Below are 19189 nucleotides of genomic sequence, written 5' to 3' on the forward strand. Positions count from 1 at the left end.
TTCAAGTGCTGTCTCGGCGGGGTAGGTCAATTCAGAAACCACATCTGCAAAACCTGGGTTTTTCCCTAATTTTAGAAGTTCGCCTCCAGAGACGCGAGAGGCAATTTGATTGTGTCAGGTTCAGTTAACTAAGCAGGATCAAGACTTTCTTCGACACAGATAAAGGCTCTGCACCTTGTTCTTTCTAACACTTCTGGGGGTGGGGGGTAAAAGAACACTTCTGGGGGGGTAAGTTTAAAAGTGAGAGGCACCTTCACCTCCTGCTGTCCCTATGTGTTTCATGGAAATGATTTGTTTTCTCTGACTTTGGACACATCCTTACAGAAGTTGAAATCACTGCTTTAGAATTCCCAGAGGTGAACATTGACTGTGTTACCTCAAATGAGAAGCTTCCATTGTCTTGTGCTGCCTTAAGGTGGGGAAATGGTGGATATGTGGCTGAACCCAAGTGCTGCTCCTCACTAGTTTCAGGTTAAACTGCCCTGTGCAATTCCAACATCTTCTACTTACCTTTATTTTTTTTTCTAAATTTAGAGTAGCCAATTATTTTTTTTCCAATTAAGGGACAATTTAGCGTGGCCAATCCACCTACTCTGCACATCTTTGTGTTGTGCGGGTGAGACCCAGGCAGACAGGGGGAGAATGTGCAAACTCCACACGGACAGTGACCAAGTGCTGGGCTCGAACCTGGGTCCTCAGCGTCGTGAGGCAGTAGTGCTAACCACTGGGCCACTGTGCTGCCCTTCTGCTTGCATTTCTGATCGCGTTTTGTTTTTCATCCTTAGAGTTTCGCAATGGACTTTTTTTTTCAAAACGGATCGTAACAAGGAACGGAAACATTTCTTTCTGGGAGTTTGGTTTGAAATAGGAGAAAGGGTGGGAAGGGAGTGTAGATCCTCCTTGGAGATCCTGTTTGTAGTGATATGCATCATATATATATACAAGGGGTTAATGTAAATACACTCCAACTAAGTAACCACTAGAGGGAGCACCAGTGGTGTATATATACACAGACAAACAGGAAGTCAACAGACTCTTCACAGGAATGGCAGCTGGTGAGCAGGACACAGACAGGCAGCTCAGATGTAACATAGTATAAGCGCTGGAGAGAGAACAAACTCACAATAAAGCATCCACTTCAACTGTAAGACTACGAGCTTTATTCAGACACAAGGAAGAATACACTGTTAACCTGAGAAAACTCCAGCTGGTAAATGACCAGGTCCCTTTTGCAAAAGGCCATCATGGAGCTGAGCGACGGTCATTAGATCAGCACACTTGGGAAGTGAGAATAACTAAACCGGCCTGAGATACAGGCTGAAGTTTCTTTGGCGGTGGAGTACCAGAACCGTTGCTTATTTCACATTTTTGCTTTAGCATCGCACTCAGATCTTTTGGCAGCACCAGGGTGAGAGCAGCTAGCCAGCACAGGAAAACTAAATAATTTTCTTTTTCTCTCATGCCTGGGGCAAGAAAACTTAATCTTTGTAAATACTGCCTTGCCTCAGGAGAGACTGGGTAAGCGAACGTGGCGTGGGTTCCGAAGGCCGGCCAGCGTGGGTTCCAAAGATCGGCCAATTGGAAAAAGTGGGTCCCGGGTAAAAAAGTTTGGAAAACACTGACTTAGAAAGTTTTGTGAGGGCCACGAAGAATCCAGCACGGATTTGTAGAACAGAGAGAAATATGTTTACAACAGCAGCAGTAACTCCCTTGCTGCTCGCTCATCTCTGGTTGCTTCCATACTGGCCAGCTTTATTTATGCAGGGACGTGCTAATGATTTCTCTGCCCCCCCCCCCCCCCCCCCCCCCCATTGGGGAAGTTCATACTCCCTAAGGATTGTGGGATTACCATTAGTCCCCAGCCAGTGGTAAGCAGGCAGATTATAACATTTATAACATCCCTCCCCCCAAAGTTCAAGGAATCCACCAAAGACCCTGGCGAAGGAGGGCATCGGACTCGTTTTTCCGCAGGCCGGACACCATTTGCACGAAGCGCAGGATCGGGCGGCGTGTAACGAGATGGAGAACAGCGTTTCCGTGATGAACGGCGTAACGGTTGTACACCCACGACCGTGGAACTGAGGACTCCCCTTCTGAAGCATCCTGTGTCTCCATCTTGGAATCGGAGTCTACTGCCTCTGTCATCTCGGCGTCCCTATCTCCACGTGATTTTGCAATGACCTGCGCAGGCTTTGAGTGCGGTGCCAGAGGATGATTGTGAGAAACATCCTCCACTGTGCCTGGTCTATGCGGTGAAAGTGGTCTACATGCTTGCGCTGGAGACAACCCTGGGCTTGTACCTGGTAAGAGATCGGACCCATTCGTCAAAAGATAACGCCAGGGACCCACTGGGGACCACCAGCAAAATTTTGAATGAACACCGGGTCACCAGGCATAAACTGCCGAATCGGCCGATGCCGAGAAAGGCCATGTCCCTACCGTTCTTGAGTGTGGCGTACTTTTGCGCCAATATCCGGGAAAACCATGCCAAGGCGGGTGCGAAGTCTCCGGCCCATAGTTCTGCGGGAGCTACCCCAGTCACTGCATGTGGAGTGGTCCTGTATGAAAACAAAAAACGAGCCAGTCTCGTGTCCATAGACCCGGAAGATTGCTTCTTTAGGCCCCGTTTGAATGTCTGCACTGCGCGCTCCGCCAACCCATTGGAGGCCGGGTGGTATGGAGCAGTGCGGATATGGCATATGCCGTTTATCTTCATGAACCTCACAAACTCCTCACTTGTGAAAGGAGTGCCGTTGTCCGTGATGAGCACCTCAGGGAGGCCAAGCGTGCTGAAAGACAAACGCATTTTCTCGATCGTTGCACAGGACGTTGTGCCTACCATCTTATGCACCTCTAGCCATTTAGACTGGGCATCGATTAATAGAAGGAACATGGATCCTTGAAAAGGGCCGGCGAAATCCACATGCAAGTGTGCCCAAGGCCGTCCTGGCCATTCCCAGTGATGTAGGGGCGCGGCCGGCGGAAGCGTCTGATGCTCCTGGCAAATGGAGCAGTTTTGGGCCACCTTCTCAATGTCGGTGTCAAGGCCTGGCCACCAGACATAACTCCGGGCCAACATTTTTATTTTGGTCACACCCGGATGCCCATTGTGCAAGTCCTGTAGTATCAGGTCCTGTCCTTTTTCCGGGATGACCACACGCGTCCCCCACAAGAGGATACTCCTTCCACACTAAATTCTGACAGCTTGGAGGAAAATGCCCGCAACTCGCCTGGGAGCTGTCTATGTTGCTCACCATACAGGACTATGTGCCGAACCTTTGACAGGACTGGCTCCGTCCGGGTCCACTCACAGATCTGTGATGCTGTGACAGGCAAGGAATCCATAAAATTTAGGATTGCAACCACCTCACCTGTCGTGGGGGTCGACATGGGGCCAGTCGACAAAGGCAATCGGCTCAGTCCATCGGCATTCGCTATCTGGATCCCTGGTTTATGCTCCAGAGAATACTCGTAGGCAGCGAGCAACAAAGCCCAGCGCTGGATCCGTGTGGAAGCAATGGGCGATATTGGCTTATCCTCTCGGAAAAGTCCCAACAGAGGCTTATGATCAGTCACGATAGTGAAGTGGCGGCCATACACATACTGGTGGAAGCGTTTCACCGCAAAGACCTCCGCCAGGCCCTCCTTCTCGATCTGCGTGTACTTCTTTTCCGCTGCAGTCAATGTGCGGGAGTGGAATGGCGGCCATACACATACTGATGGAAGCGTTTCACCACAAAGACCACCGCCAGGCCCTCCTTCTCGATTTGTGCGTACTTCTTTTCCGCTGCAGTCAATGTGCGGGAGGCGAAAGCATTCTGCCGCTCGGCCCCGTTCTCCATCTTGTGGGACAGAACGGCCGCAATACCATATGGGGATGCATCACACGTGATGAGCAAAGGCATTCCAGGATCGTAGTGGGTTAGTAACCCCGACGACAACAATTGCTGTTTTACCCGCCAGAAAGAGGTTTCTTGCGGCTGACCGCAAACCCAGGTGTGATTCTTCTTTAGTAGAAGATGCAATGGAGCCAATGTAGTTCCCAGATCGGGGAGGAACTTCCTGTAATAATTTATGAGGACGGGAAAAGAACAAAGATGCAAAGTGTCAGTCGGGGCGGAGGCCTGTTGAATTGCGCGCACCTTCTCTGCGATGGGGTGCAAACATTCGAGGTCCACCCACTAACCCAGGTAGACCACTTCCTTCACCTGAAAGACGCACTTTGTACGACATAAGCGGACTCCAGCCTCTGAGAAGCATCGAAGTACAGCCTCCAAATGTTCCTGCTCCGACGTCCCTGTGATCAAAACATTGTCTAAGTAGACAGCGACACGTAGTAAATCTCTCAAGCTGCCCTCCATGATGCGTTGAAAGATAGCACAGGCAGAGAATACCCCAAAGGGCAACCGTGTACATTCATACAGGCTCCTGTGTGTATTACGTATGGCCGGGAGGTAGGGTCCAGCTCCAACTGTAGGTAGGCGCGACTCATATCTAATTTCGTGAACGAGAGTCCGCCTGCAAGCTTCGTGTAGAGATCTTCTATGGGGGGCATTGGATAGCGGTCGAGCTGGGAAGCCGTATTCACTTTAAGTTTATAGTCGCCGCACAAGCGAACTGTGGCACCTGGCTTCATTACAGGTACAATTTGCGCTGCCCAGTCAGCGAAACAGACGGGCCTATAATACCCAAGAACTCCAAATGGGTGAGCTCCCCTTCCACCTTCTCGAGCAAGGCGTAAGGCACCGGGCGCGTTCGGCTCCTGGAACGACCTGTATACAGGCTACGGCCCTTTTTATCTTCCCCAAACCTGGCTGGAATATATCTGGGTACCGTCCGAGTATCTCCGTCAACCCTCCAGATCCTGTTTGAAGGATGTGCTGCCACTGCAGCCGCAAATGGCCAAACAGTCCCAACCCAACAGGCTGGGCCCGTGGCCACGCACCACGAAAAGTGTGAAATGCCCCTCCTGCCGTCCATAAACAACAGGAGTCATCGTAGTTCCAGCGATGTCCAATGGTTTCCCCGTGTAGGTGGCCAACCTGGCCTGTGTATCGGTTAATGTAAGGGTCTGTATACCTTGCTTGATGTGGTCGAATGTCCTCTGGCCAATCACGGAGACCGCTGCGTCAGTGTCCAACTCCATCTCAAGCGGGTGACCATTGATCCATACTGTCACCTTAATGGGGGCCACACGGGGAGCTGCCACACAATGCAGCTGCAGGCAGTCGTCCTCCATTTCCACCTCCTCGGGAGTAGTACCCGCAGGTTCATCCAAACTTGGGCTGGCCCCAGTTTCTGTTGGAACGACGGTACCTCTGGCGTCCCTAGGACTGGCGTCCGCGACGGGGTCAGTGTCCACAAGTCCGACACTGACATGGCTCCTCATCCATCAGTTCTGGAGAAGGCTCCCATCGGGGAGGAACGTCCGCGGGCCGCTGGCGTCGATCCGGAAGCCACCCAAGGTATGGCAGGGGTATGGGGAGATGCTTTTGGACGGAAGGGGTTGTACCCCAAAACGTGCACCTCCATTCCCTGTAGCTTCTGCACTCCCTGTTCTGCGTACTCTCGGGACAATACTATCTGAATGGCCTGTTGAAAAGTCAATGTTGGCAACTTTCTCTGGGTGGCTGCATTGTTAATACCGCAAACCAAATGGTCACATAACATTTCTGACAATGTCTCACCATAGTCACAGTACTCCGTAATCCTGCGTAGCCTGGTTAGAATCTCTGCAAGGGATTCTCCGGGGGTCCTCTCAGCAGTACTAAAACGGTAACGCTGGACTATCGTGGACGGGGTTGGGGTAAAATGTTGCCCCACTAAGGTCACAAGTTCATCAAACGTCTTAGGTACGTAAGGCTCCTAATCACCCCAAACGTATGCGGGCCGCAGGCGGTGAGCAAAATGACCACCTGGCGCTCGTTTTCGATGATGTTGTTTGCCCGAAATAGTAACACATCCGTTGTGCATACTGGTTCCAACTTTCCAGCGCAGCATCAAAGACATCCAAACCTCCATAAAGAGGCATGGTGTAACAGAAAAAAAGCTTCCAACCTGTATCCAAAAAAAATCCAGGGAGGTGGCTTCAGCAGCATAGACAGCTATCCACGTTAACCCTCATCGCCAGTTTTGTGAGGGCCACGAAGAATCCAGCACGAGTTTGTAGAACAGAAAGAAAACTTTATTTACAATAACATATACATATACATATATATATATATATATATATATATATATATATATAAATACAGGCAGCAGCAGTAACTCCCTTGCTGCTCGCTCCTCTCTGGCTGGTTCCATACTGGCCAGCTTTATTTATACAGGGACCAGCTAATGATTTCTCCGCCCCCATCATTGGGGAAGCTCATACTCCCTAAGGATTGTGGGATTACCATTAGTCCCCAGCCAGTGGTAAGCAGGCAGGTTATAACAGAAAGAAAGGGCCATTTTATACTTGAGCATGAAGGAATGGCAGACATATTTAGTATTTACCTCAGGAAGGTTAAAGTAGGACTGCAGATATATATGAAGTAAAAATAGAAGAGCCATCAGGAGATAATGAGAAACTGCACAACAATATGTTAATGATCTAAAAGTAGTGGTCACCAAGCCCAGATGTATGTACCCAGAATATTGAAGGAGATTGCCAGAGGCACTAACAATTTTTAATATACACAGTTCATAGGTTTGGCTTAAGTGCTAGGAGCATGCAGTTGGAAAATTTGCTCTCTAATATCCATAAACCAGGATGGGGTTAGTGAACATTGTGAATGATATGGTATATTTGGACAATTGTTAATTGGAATTACAGAGAATATGGATGTAGGTATAGCGATGAACAAAAAGCAAAGAATGAATGTTTCCTGAATTGGCAGAAAATAGGATCTTTGCTGTGTTTTTTAAAAATTCTATTTATATAAATAGCTTGAATGAGGCACAAAAGGAATTTTTTCGAAGTATAAAACTAAAAGTAGAAATAGAAGCAGGAGTAAGGCATAAGGCTCCTTGGGCCTGTTATATCATTCAAAGATATCATGACTCACCTGATCTGGGCCTCAACTCCACTTTCTTGCTTGGTCCCGTAACCCTTGACTCCCCTATATTTCAAGAATTTGTTGATCTCAGCCTTGAATATTTTCAATGACAGAGCCTCCACAGCTCTCTGGGTGGAGAATTCCAAAGATTCACAATTATCTGAGAGAAGAAATTTTTCCTTATATTCATGCTAAATTGGTTACACAGTGGTATACAGTCGGGAGGGAGTTGTGCTGGGAGTCCTCAACACCAACTCTGCACCCTATGAAGCCTCATGGCACCAGGTCAAACATGGGCAAGGAAACCTCCTGCTGATTACCATGTACCGTCTCCCCTCAGTTGATGAATCAGTACTCCTCCATGTGAACACAACTTGAAGGAAGGACTGAGGGAAGCAAGGGCGCAGAATGTACTCTGTGTGGGACACCTCAATGTCCATCACCAAGCATGGCTCAGGAGTACCACCACGGACCAAGCTGGCTGGGTCCTAAAGGACATAGCTGCTGGACTAGGACTGTGGTGGGTGGTGAGGGAACCAACAAGAGAGAGAAACATATTTAACCTCACCCTCACCAATCTGTCTGCCACAGATGCATTTGTCCGTGACAGTATCAGTGGGCGTGACTGCTGCACAATCCTTTTGGAGGCAAGTCCCATCTCCACATTGAGGACCCCCCCCCCATCGTGTTGTGTGGCACTACTACTATGCTAAATGGGACAGACCTCAAACAGATCTAGCAACTCAAGACTGGGCATCCATGAGGCATTGTGGGCCTCATGGAAGCAGCAGAATTATACTCAACCACAATCTGTAACCTCATGGCCTGGCATTTTCTCCAGTTTACCATTACCACCAAGTCAGGGGATCAACCCTGGTTCAATGAAGAGAGCAGGAGGGCATGCCAGGAGCAACACCAGGCACACCCAAAAATGAGGTTTCAACCTGGTGAAGCTACAACTTGTGTGCCAAACAGGCCCCCCAGAGGATACCCAGCAAGAGTATCTCAGGCAACAGTTTGTGAAAGGCAGCAGGCCTCCTCCACTTCTTATGTAAGTCCTGGGTACACACCTAGGCATAGTGGAAGGGGTTTTAGGGGCAGAGTGGGAACGTGTGAAGTAAGGCACAGGTAGTTAGGGTTCAAAATAATTTCTCACAATCACTACTCACCTCAATAAAAGTTATTGTTGTTCACAACCTTAATCCCTCGCTGTCATTGACCCTTCTCCCACTGGGCTAGGTCCTCACCAAATCTAAACAATGCTTTTTCCACAGACCCTCAATGCAAAGTGAACAGTAAGGCCCACTCAAACTGACAGTAACAGACATCCTAGACGTAATGTGCCGTTATTCAGTGAACCATAGACCTAGCCCCTTTTCCCTCTCTGGAACAACAGAACAAAGGGCTATTGACCCGACCCTCACTCAAACATAAGCCAGGGAGTCCGTGTGCAGTCACCGGACAGTCATGAGCAGCACCTGAAGAACATTAGAGCTTTCCTCACTGCGAGTCATCATCATCTTCCGGCATTGACATGACATGCTAAGCATGTGCATGAACAACCTAGACCCAGTACCCTGATGAGATGTTTTTAAAGCAGTAAGCCTTCTGTTAATAAGGGGGGGGGGGGCTGCAGGAGGGTGTTCTAGAGCTGCCAGACAACAAGCAACAAGATGTTCCCAATGTGTGATGAGGGTATTCCTCATCCTCCTGCCCATGCAAACCCTCACCGCCACCTATCCTCCATTCTCCTGGTGTACCTCCGGCTCTCCCTCCACTCCCTCCTGGACATTCTCCTCATCAAACCAAATGTCCCGCTCCTCCTGGTCTTCCTCGAGCATATCACCCCGCTGTGTGCTAAGTTGTGGAGAGCACAGCACACGATGATGATGCAGGAGACCCTTAGGGGACTGTACTGAAGGATCACATCGGACCTGCCAAAACAGCAGTAGCGCATATTTAGGCCGGTGCACAGCTCAATCACAGTAACAGGACTCTGCTTCAGTTCAGGCACCTGCACAGCCATCATCAGCCAAGACCTCCGCAGGTACCCCATGTCCCCTATGAGCCATCCGGGCAGCCTGGGTGACCCTTGAAAATGCCGGGAATTTGCGACTGCCCTAGGATAAAATTGCCATGCGCAAGCGTCCAGGATGTTCATGCGGTGGTCACACAGCAGCACATTAAGGGAACCAAACCCCTTCCTGTTGCTTTAGGGAACTCCCTGATGACAAGGCAGAAGAATAATTTATGGTAGTGAAAAGATTTTAGAATCACTCAAGGCAGACAGCAGTTGTGAAAACAGAAAGTCTTTAAATTCATTATGGGCACAGAAGGGTTTTTAAGACAGACAGGTTATAGAATAGCTCTGGGCTCCGAAGGGCTTTTAAGACAGGCTGAAGGCTTCATGGTGTTGCTCTTTCTAGCTTTAGTCTATTTGCTCTGTTTAGGTCACCTTTGCTCATGAGTCGCCAGGTATCTTTATGATACCGCCACGTGGTTCAAGTTCAGGTTATGATTAATAACACAGCACACCGCTTAGTAAGGATTAAAACAACGGTCATTTATTATATACAACAAGCAATATTAATACCCTAATACTACTTTCTATATAACAAACCTATCACTACTGGCCAATACTTAACTTAGGAAGAGCCCACCAGGTCAGGGAAACGAATGGCTTGTCCAATCAAATCTGGCCCGCGGGATTCAAAGGCTGCTACAGGTCGGTGGCTAGGTGTCTCTACCGGATAGCGATCGTTGGATTCAAACTTACGGTACCGGTGGCTGGTCTTGCGAAGGTCTCGAGCAGGCGAAGAGGAGAGAGAGAGAGATCTGAACTTGGACCCTCACTTTTATAGGGCCCAGGGGCTTCCCGCCTCCCGGGGCGGCGCTTGACCCAGAGTCCCATGTGATTGGATCTGTCCCCAATCTCTGGGGTCGATGTGTCCAATGGTGAGGCGATTCCTCGATCGGGGGGTGGTCGCACACCTGTCTTTGTTTCGGCCACTGCAGGCGCCGACAGGTCTGGCCCGGTATTCAATTGCTAATATGTTGCAATTGTTCCCGGGGATAGCCGATTTAACTGTGGATGTCTGAGTTGATTAGGTGTAAACAGTCCTGAATGAAACTGCGGATACCTGGGTTGATGGGCTGTTGATAGCCCTGAGTATCGATCTGGGCTACGTTCCCAGAGCTGAATATGCAAACCTGTCTGCAGCTGCCTGCTTGTGTCTTTTTGGCTGCTTTTCCCAGCAGTCTTTCGGGTTAGCCATTTTAAACTGGGTTTTGGCCAGATTAATCGGAACGCAGCCATTTTACATGGCTACATTCCCGCCTTGTGATCCTAACGCGAAGCGTGAAGGATCACATAAATTTTGTCCTCTTCGTTTCCCGACTGGGGGTGGGGTGGGTGGGTGGGGGGGGGGGGGGGCACCTCCCCCATGGCCACTACTCTGACCCTAGCTATGCACAAAAATTTACCGAAACATTTCTTGAGGGCGCTCTGTCAGGCAGGGGCATGTATCTATAAAAAATAAACTGGGAACCTCTAATTTTACCTAAACACTCTATACTCCTAAACATTGCATTATCCTATCTTCCTAAAACGTACAACAACAATCACAACATTTAATATACTCTTTCCTGGCTTGGCAGTCAAGCTCAGGATCGTACATTTTTTTTTAATGAAACGTTCCGTATATCTCTTTATTTACAGCAATAATGCACGTGAATACTCTTTATTCTTTATAGGTCGCGGGGGTCTGGGGTCTGGTCATAGCCGAATATCGGGGATCGGATCAGATATACCGGGGTTCGAGCGCGGTACGCTCTCCTTTTCCACTTGCGGAGGCGCATGGTCTGTACTGCACAACTGAGTATAGCCAATGCCAACAGTGCCTCAATGATGTACGATAGAGAGTACCAAGTTATGAACTTGACACACCAGGATAATGCAGCGTGGTTGGTGACTGGGCCCTCGGTACTACGGGGCAGTGAAGCGTTAACGGCAGGGGGGTTTGGAGTAATGGGGTTCGCGTTCCCGCGCAACAAAAAGTCCATCATAAATACGTTGAGCACGAAGAAAGGAGTCCTCATGGCTGTCTTCTTTCTTTCCTTTTCCTGTTTTTGCTGGTTTTCTCCGGACTTGGAGCTTCTGGAGTTCTGTAAGACAAGCGTAGTGTGTGTAAATACTTCGGTTTAATATCTGGTGTGTTAGTGTGTCTGTCCTTCTTGGGGCCAATTAAACCCTTATAATTGGCCACAGCATGTGACTCTCCCCCCATTTTTTTTTTTTCAAAACAAATGTTTGGACACAGCACACTTCCCAATGGTGGACCAGTGCTACGTTTATCATCCAAATGTTCTAGGATGTAAATAGCATGTGGCAGCAACCCAAAGGTTGCCTAAATAAAATAAAACGGTTTTTGAAAGTAAAGTTCGAATGGGGTGCGTATGGGCCGCGACGGGTACGATTTGGGTGGAGTCCCCGGGTAGGACGGCTACCAATACCGTATCTTCCCTACCCGAGCGTTTTGACCAACGAGGGGGTCCCCAGGCAGGGCGGGTCTCACGCCGTTTCTCCACTGCCTGAGCGACCAAAGAACGGACAAAAATGTAGTCATCATGGTGGGGTTACTGTTCTGATTCTACCATCCAATCAGAAGAGTAGCTACGATCAGGCGTCTGGTCTGGTGGGCCTCTGAGGCAAGTCCTCAGAGGTATCGGCCGAATGGGCGTGTGGCGGTGGTGTGTGTCTGAGGCAAGTCCTCAGAGGTTTCGGCAGAATCGGCGTGTGGCCGTGGTGTGTGTCTGAGGCAAGTCCTCAGAGGTATCGGCAGAATGGGCGTGTGGCCACGGTGGGTGTCAGCGGGAAAAGTTAAAAAGTTCAGGTGAATGGGTGTGGGGCGGTGAGAAAATTCTCCTGTAGGACGAACAACATTTAACAAACAGACAGACAACATAAAACATTCTGCAGGCTCCATCAGAAAGGACAACACTTTTCACCAAGTGTCTCCTTTAAATCATCATGTGGACACCTCAGTTCTCGGTCGCTACGGGCTCTGCCTTTTTCTTATCGAGAGTGCCTGTCGGTTGGGCACTCTGTGGTTTCTTAGGGCCTTTGCATTCCCTAGCAAAATGTCCCAATTGGCCGCAATTGTAGCACTCTTGCGGTTTGGCTGGGAGGCTGTTCTTTCCCTCGTTTACCCAGGCGGGGTTGTGAAGAGTGGTTCTTACTGCCTACACATCTGCGGCAGCTTGGTTTTCCTCGAGTGTTCTAGTGGCTGATTTACCGTGAGCCGCTTGTTCCCAAACGTGGGACAATCTCTTGACCACCCACTTCTCATTATGAGCCTCCTCCGAGGGGTCATAATTGTTACAGGCATTCTGTCCTGCTTCCGTGGCATGGGAGATAAGGGTGTGGGTCCACTTGGCCATATTGTCTGCGGACAAATGGGCATGATCTACGTTGCCGAAAACGGCTTCAAAATGAATCCACAAGCGTCCTGCGAACGCTGTGGGGTGTTCAGACTTTTTCTGTCTGCATTTATTCAGACCGTCTATGGGGTCGCCCCGGTTGTACCCGATCGCATCCAGGATCGCGGTATGCATTTCTGCAAGGGTGCCTCCTCCTACATTCTGTGGGTCGGGAAGGGCTGCTGCGACCGATGGGTCCAAGCTGAGGACCGTGAGCTTTACCTGCTCTTTCTCACCCAGGCCGTACATGGTCGCCTGGTGTTTGACGGTGGCAAAGAAATGGTGTGGGTCTGAAGCGGGGAGGAACGGTGTGATTTTGGCACACGCGTCCCGTAATTGGGTCACTGTGAGGGGGGTGGAATATAAGACGTCCGCCGCGTCTGCTGTGGCGGTGCGGTGGGTTGTTACAGGGTTCATGGGAGCCTGTATTATCTGTTGTGTGGGGGGTGGGGGTGCTTTCCTCCTTTGGGGTTTTCCCTGCGCACATGCTCCCTGAACATATCTCTGCGCTGTCTCTTGCAATTCTTCCCAATCAGGGCCGTCTTCCTGTTCTAAACTTTCCCCAAAGGTTTCTTGAAATCCCTTTTGGACAGAAAGCAGTGCTTTCAAGTCTGCAATCTGCTTTCGGCACTTTGCATGGTCTATGGTGCTCTGCCTTTGTTCCGTTGTTGTGGCATGGAGCGCTCTCAAGGCTGCCTTGAGATCACTGCATTGTTTCTGGAGCTTCTCTAACTGGTTTTCTGTTTCTTTCTTTACCAGGACTGCACGCTGCGGGTCCTGATAAGCCTTCTCATATTGTGACTGGAAACTACTCAAGTGCGCCAGACAGGATTGGTGACCCCGTTTGGCGTCAGCCACCTCTTGGTCCTTTGCTGCTAATTTCCCTTTCAATTCCTGGTTCTCTTTCTCAATTTCACATATTTACTTATCCGATGAATGCCTTCTATTTCCTTGCGGAGCGTCCTGACGACCTCATCTGTGCCTCGCAATTGTGCCAGACAGGACACAATTGCCATCGGCTTGCGCGCTTTTGCTAAACTCTTTCTGTGAATCTCACTCAGGTTCTCCCACCAAGTATGCCCTATACTTCCAGGACCTGAGTCGTCGTTACTGCAGAAATCCTTCCACACGGGCCATCCTTTGCCCTGCAGAATTTTGCAGATTTCCACCTCCCAAACGGGACACTGTCCCGCTCCTACGCTGCTGACTGGTGCGACAGCAAAATCTTCGGGGTTCATGAGGCGCTGCATTGCTTGCATTGCCTGCATGGCTCTCTCTTATCTGCTCGTTACGTTCAAATTTGGACAGGGGGTCAAGGTGGTGTGGTAGATGCGGGTACGGCTTGCGCTAATTTCCGAAATACCTACTGCCGATAGTTTTGACGCAACAAAAAAGCTATCAGTTTTGCCTTATAACCCTGTTAGTTACGCATGCATATACACACTTCCGAATTGTGAATTATTAACCAGAACCGCTTGAACACTTGTGGGGTTTTTTTTGTTTCCGATTGGATTCTAATTCAAAATGTTGGGGTTCTCCCGGAGTGGTTTTCCACTTCTAAGTCGGGTCCCGGCGGAGTCGCCAATTATGTTGCTCTTTCTAGCTTTAGTCTATTTGCTCTGTTTAGGTCACCTTTGCTCATGAGTCGCCAGGTATCTTTATGATACCACCACGTGGTTCAAGTTCAGGTTATGATTAATAACACAGCACACCGCTTAGTAAGGATTAAAACAACGGTCATTTATTATATACAACAAGCAATACTAATACCCTAATACTACTATTTATATAATAAACCTATCACTACTGGCCAATACTTAACTTAGGAAGAGCCCACCAGGCCAGGGAAACGAATGGCTTGTCCAATCAAATCTGGCCCGCGGGATTCAAAGGCTGCTACAGGTCGGTGGCTAGGTGTCTCTACCGGATAGCGATCGTTGGATTCAAACTTACGGTACCGGTGGCTGGTCTTGCGAAGGTCTCGAGCAGGCGAAGAGGAGAGAGAGAGAGATCTGAACTTGGACCTTCACTTTTATAGGGCCCAGGGGCTTCCCGCCTCCCAGGGCGGCCCTTGACCCTGAGTCCCAAGTGATTGGATCTGTCCCCAATCTCTGGGGTCGATGTGTCCAATGGTGAGGCGATTCCTCGATCGGGGGGTGGTTGCTCACCTGTCTTTGTTTCGGCCACTGCAGGCGCCGACAGGTCTGGCCCGGTATTCAATTGCTAATATGTTGCAATTGTTCCCGGGGATAGCCAATTTAACTGTGGATGTCTGAGTTGATTAGGTGTAAACAGTCCTGAATGAAACTGCAGATACCTGGGTTGATGGGCTGTTGATAGCCCTGAGTATCGATCTGGGCTACTTTCCCAGAGCTGAATATGCAAACCTGTCTGCAGCTGCCTGCTTGTGTCTTTTTGGCCTTCCCAGCAGTCTTTCGGTTAGCCATTTTAAACTGGGTTTTGGCCAGATTAATCGGAACGCAGCCATTTTACATGGCTACAATGGCAACACACACCAACCGTGACCCCCATCCCAAGGGAATCCTGGCCATAATGGGATTTGCACCCGCGGCAAACAGGCCCTGAGAATTGTGCCCCACATCTCCAGTTCTGAGCTAAATCAGCCCACTAAGTCAACATTGTTACGACACCCTGGGCTATGGTGAGGTCAACACCAGCCCAGCCCCCCCTTGACCCGGAGTCACAATGCAACTGAATTAACAAATAATTTTTAAGTATAATGGACTCCAAGCTTGTATTAATTGCATTTACCTCATTTTCTACAGTTAAAAACGTTAATGCCTGAAACAAAAAGATATATTCTGAAACACACGAATCGTGAACAAGATCTTTGCAACTCAACTCATGCCTAACATTCATAATTTTACCCATTCTCACAAACACTGCTGCAAGCCCCATATTCACAATAAACACTGCCAGTTATTAAACTATGACAACCGCATTACCAAGACACAGTCTTCATACTGTTGAATGTATGTTCGGCTGTGTGACAATAAGACAGGGCACTAGCTGGAATGTTGAGGTTGAAAATAGCATTGCTGCTGTCAAATTAGCATTATGCACTGGCTAATGCCACAATTTGGCTACTCTGCTTATTCCGATGCATGCTTAATTCCCTCATCAAAACGGCACCATAAGTATGCGTGTGCATAGCACCAATGCTATTTTGTACTCAAAATTGCATCTGTAACACCAAAAATATGGGTGCTATCAAGCCCAGCTGAATTTTGAGGCCCCTTTGTCTAAAATGGCCAAAAGCATTCTGACACAAGGTCAAGGAAAGCTTAATTAAAAGGAAATCTCAGCATTCCACAGACATTGTCTTATTTAATTGGCTTCAGTGTCTACACATGTGTTTCTGAAGCTCATGCAGGCACTCATTAAAAGCCTGTGGTTTAAAAGACACAAATAATAGAAATTTATTAAGTGTAAAATTGGAATACTTATACAATGGCTTTTGACAGACTAAACATCTTGTCACAGTGCAACCTTCTGAATTCTGCCCACAATTAATGTGTAGTATTAAATACAGCATATTTCACTCCAGTATTAATGGGACATATAAACTTGTACTAGAGAAGACTAAACAACATCCACCATGTTATTTTTTTTGTCCGAATAGGTCATTGTTTAACTGTTAGATCCCTTCAACTTTCTTATCAAATTTAAATTTTACGAAATGTGCATTTTGCTCAATTTTGTATGCCACTCGCATTAACATTTTTCAGAAGCAACAACCACGGGTTTGAATTTCCCACAGCGTTGCACCCGGCGCCGATCCCATTACGCTGGGTGCATAGTGAGAGAGGCCAAAAATGGGTTCCGTGTAAGGCTCTGAGTCACGTGCGATGCGTCCAATCCACTACGCCTGACATAATCTGGATCACGCCCTCACTGGGTGTAATCCAGATAAGAATATTTAAATGCGTTATTAGGCTCATTTAAATATACAAAGCCCATTTGAGGCTGCAGTCTCCCAGCTCCCAGTATTCACTGGCCTCACTGGCCAGTCCTCACGTAAGCCCAAATTAGTACTGGTCTTCAAAAAATGGAGACCAGATCTGGTGGCCACGCCGGGGATCTTGGAGACCGTTGGAACTCCTGGGTGGTCAGGGACAGGGCATCTGGGCAGTGCCAACCTGGCACACTGCCAGTGCTGACCTGGCACCTTGGCAGTGCAGACCTGGCACTGCAGGGGTGCCAATTTGGTACTGTCAGGGTGGCAGCAGCAGTGCCAAGTGCCCGATTGGCACTGCCAAGGGACAGGGCCTGAGGGGAGGCCATGCCCATGAAAGGGGAAAGGTGAAGGGGGATTATGAAGAGTAGTGGGGGCGGGGGGGGGAATGCCCCAATCGCTATGAGGATTAAAGGGTGTCTGGCCAGGTCACCTTCATGCCTGTGCGGTGTGGGGGGAGGGTCACACAGACATTTAGTGATGGGCGGGGTCCCCTCTGGGGTTGGGGGTTTTGAGCTGTTTGTGGATGGGGGTGTATAGATCTACCATGCGGATCTATTGAAGCCTCGCAACACTAAAGCTCAGTGGAAATTTGAGTTACTCTTCTCGGATGCAAATAAGAATCTTTTATTGCCTCTACTTGATTACAATTGAGAGAAACTCAAATCTATTCTCAATAAAGTCCGGCTAGCAAAAGGACTTAAAGAGAAGTAACTTATAAACAATTTAACTTTCAAATTAATACAGAAATGGTTTCTTGCTTATGGCAAAACAGCATGCATTTACTACATGAGTCAGAGTGGAAAAGTGAACATATGAATATAGAGAAAGCGAATAGTTAGATCAAAGTATAGAATGATCCCAGAATAAAGATGGCCATACAGACCATCATGTTTAAGGAGAATTTTATCAGTCTAAAGCCATCTGTCTACACCTCTATGTTGTCCTAATTGGTTTGGGTGACAATCAAATACATTTGATTCGATGGTTAACTGTCACTCCTCAATGTGCAACTCAAGTTCTGAATGTTTTATGTTTGAATATTTGTGTATGCTATGGAATGCGATTTTGTGCTATGATCAAGACTGGTTTTTACTGGTTTTCTGCTGACTTTACTTTATCCATATTCTGGACAATGGTGCCTTCACATTACTATGGTGCTTACTTCGACCTTGATATCGATTACTGGTGCAGCTTATTTCATAATGTCAAACTTACTTTGAAAATCTGTTTATTAGAACAATAGCTTGTTCTAAAATGTTGTTTTAATCTACAATTAGTTTATGCATGTGTCAGGCTGTTGTGCTTCTGTTGAAGTTATGTGTTTTGTCATGGCCTGAGGTTATGAGTGCTGAAATCCTTATTTTAAAATGGGTACTAAAACTGGGCTTTAATATTTACATTAAAATAGCCTTTTACCTATCCAAAATAGTTGATTACCTTCAGTGGGTGTGGGGCACCCTCAACCTCACTTTGAGGCCTGGACACACTTTAAAAATGGCACCCAGATCTCTGAGGAGCCGGTCTTGCCCGTGACTTTAGTTCCCCACTGCAGAAAAAAATTCTAAGGACGCGATTCTCCCAAAACATTTATTAGGGCGCAATCTTCAGGCCTCTTTATACTCTTGCTCAAGCATAACGAGGCCGGTGAATAGCAGAAGAGGCCAAAAAACGGGAATCACGCCGCACCAAACAGTTTGCGGTGCAAACGGCCTACTTCCCTGGTGAATTCGGAATCTCACCATAGCGTGGCGAGAAATCAATTATCACCACTTATTTCCATTCAATTAGCGAGAGCCACCTGTCATCCAACAGCCTCCTGTCATTTACCGGCCTCCCCTACAAGTGCTCACTTTGGATCCGATTGATACTCCTTTTTAAACCCATGAAGGGTTTCAGTTGGGAGCCGAGGAGGGGAGTAGCAATCTTTGCTCACAGGCAAGAAAATGACTGAGGCATTATAATGGCTGTGCATAAAGTGTTTAATGCGCTCTACAGTAGTCCTCTCCCAATAGTGCGACCCCCCCCTCCCACCCCTTACCTAACCCCTCCCTCCTATCCCAGTGCTCTCAGTGATGCTCAATGTGCCTGGCCCTCCTAGCTCTAATGCTACATCTTGGTGTTTCCACAGGCTGCACATCTAAGGTGGAGGCAGCCTTCGATGCTCCTGGCGGGCGTCCTCTGGGTGCTCTGGAGCCGGGAGGCCCTGGCTCACTTGTTGACGGTACATGCATCACTGTGCCGCCCTGCTCCGTGTGCTGACCCCCAAGACACAGCCTCATCAGAGGGGTGGAACTCGGGACTGCTGGTGGCCACGTCGCTGCCCCATGGGACGGGTCTGGGTTGGCACTCAGTGCACCCTCCGCCCGATAGGTGCTCATAGGCAGCTTGTTGGGGCCCCGGCTGCCCCTGCATCAACTGGCTCTGCCAGCCCTGGTGGTGTCCCATGGTCTGCACCATCATTTCGAAGCTCTCGGTGATGCTCCTCAATGACTGGGACGCATCCCCCAGTGACCAGGCCATGCTCTGCTCTCCAAGCTGTCCTCCGAGGTGTTCTCCTGGGAGTCGCCCTCCTGGCCTCCACGGCGTCTAGCAGCCTTCCCAGATCGGCATCCCGAATCCTGGGTCTGGTCTCCGCGGTGCCATTATTGCAAGCTGGCTGGGGTTGGCTGAGAAAATGCAGCTTAAGTACCACCCA

The 19189-nt window shown here is 48.7% G+C and overlaps 1 protein-coding gene across 3 annotated transcripts in view; it reads left to right on the forward strand.

Moving 5' to 3' along the window:
• dync2h1 (dynein cytoplasmic 2 heavy chain 1) overlaps nucleotides 1-19189 on the forward strand; it is an 866357-nt gene that overhangs the window by 828595 nt on the left and 18573 nt on the right. The window lies entirely within an intron of this gene.

Source organism: Scyliorhinus torazame, chromosome 15, assembly GCF_047496885.1.
Source record: "Scyliorhinus torazame isolate Kashiwa2021f chromosome 15, sScyTor2.1, whole genome shotgun sequence".
Lineage (NCBI taxonomy): Eukaryota > Metazoa > Chordata > Chondrichthyes > Carcharhiniformes > Scyliorhinidae > Scyliorhinus > Scyliorhinus torazame.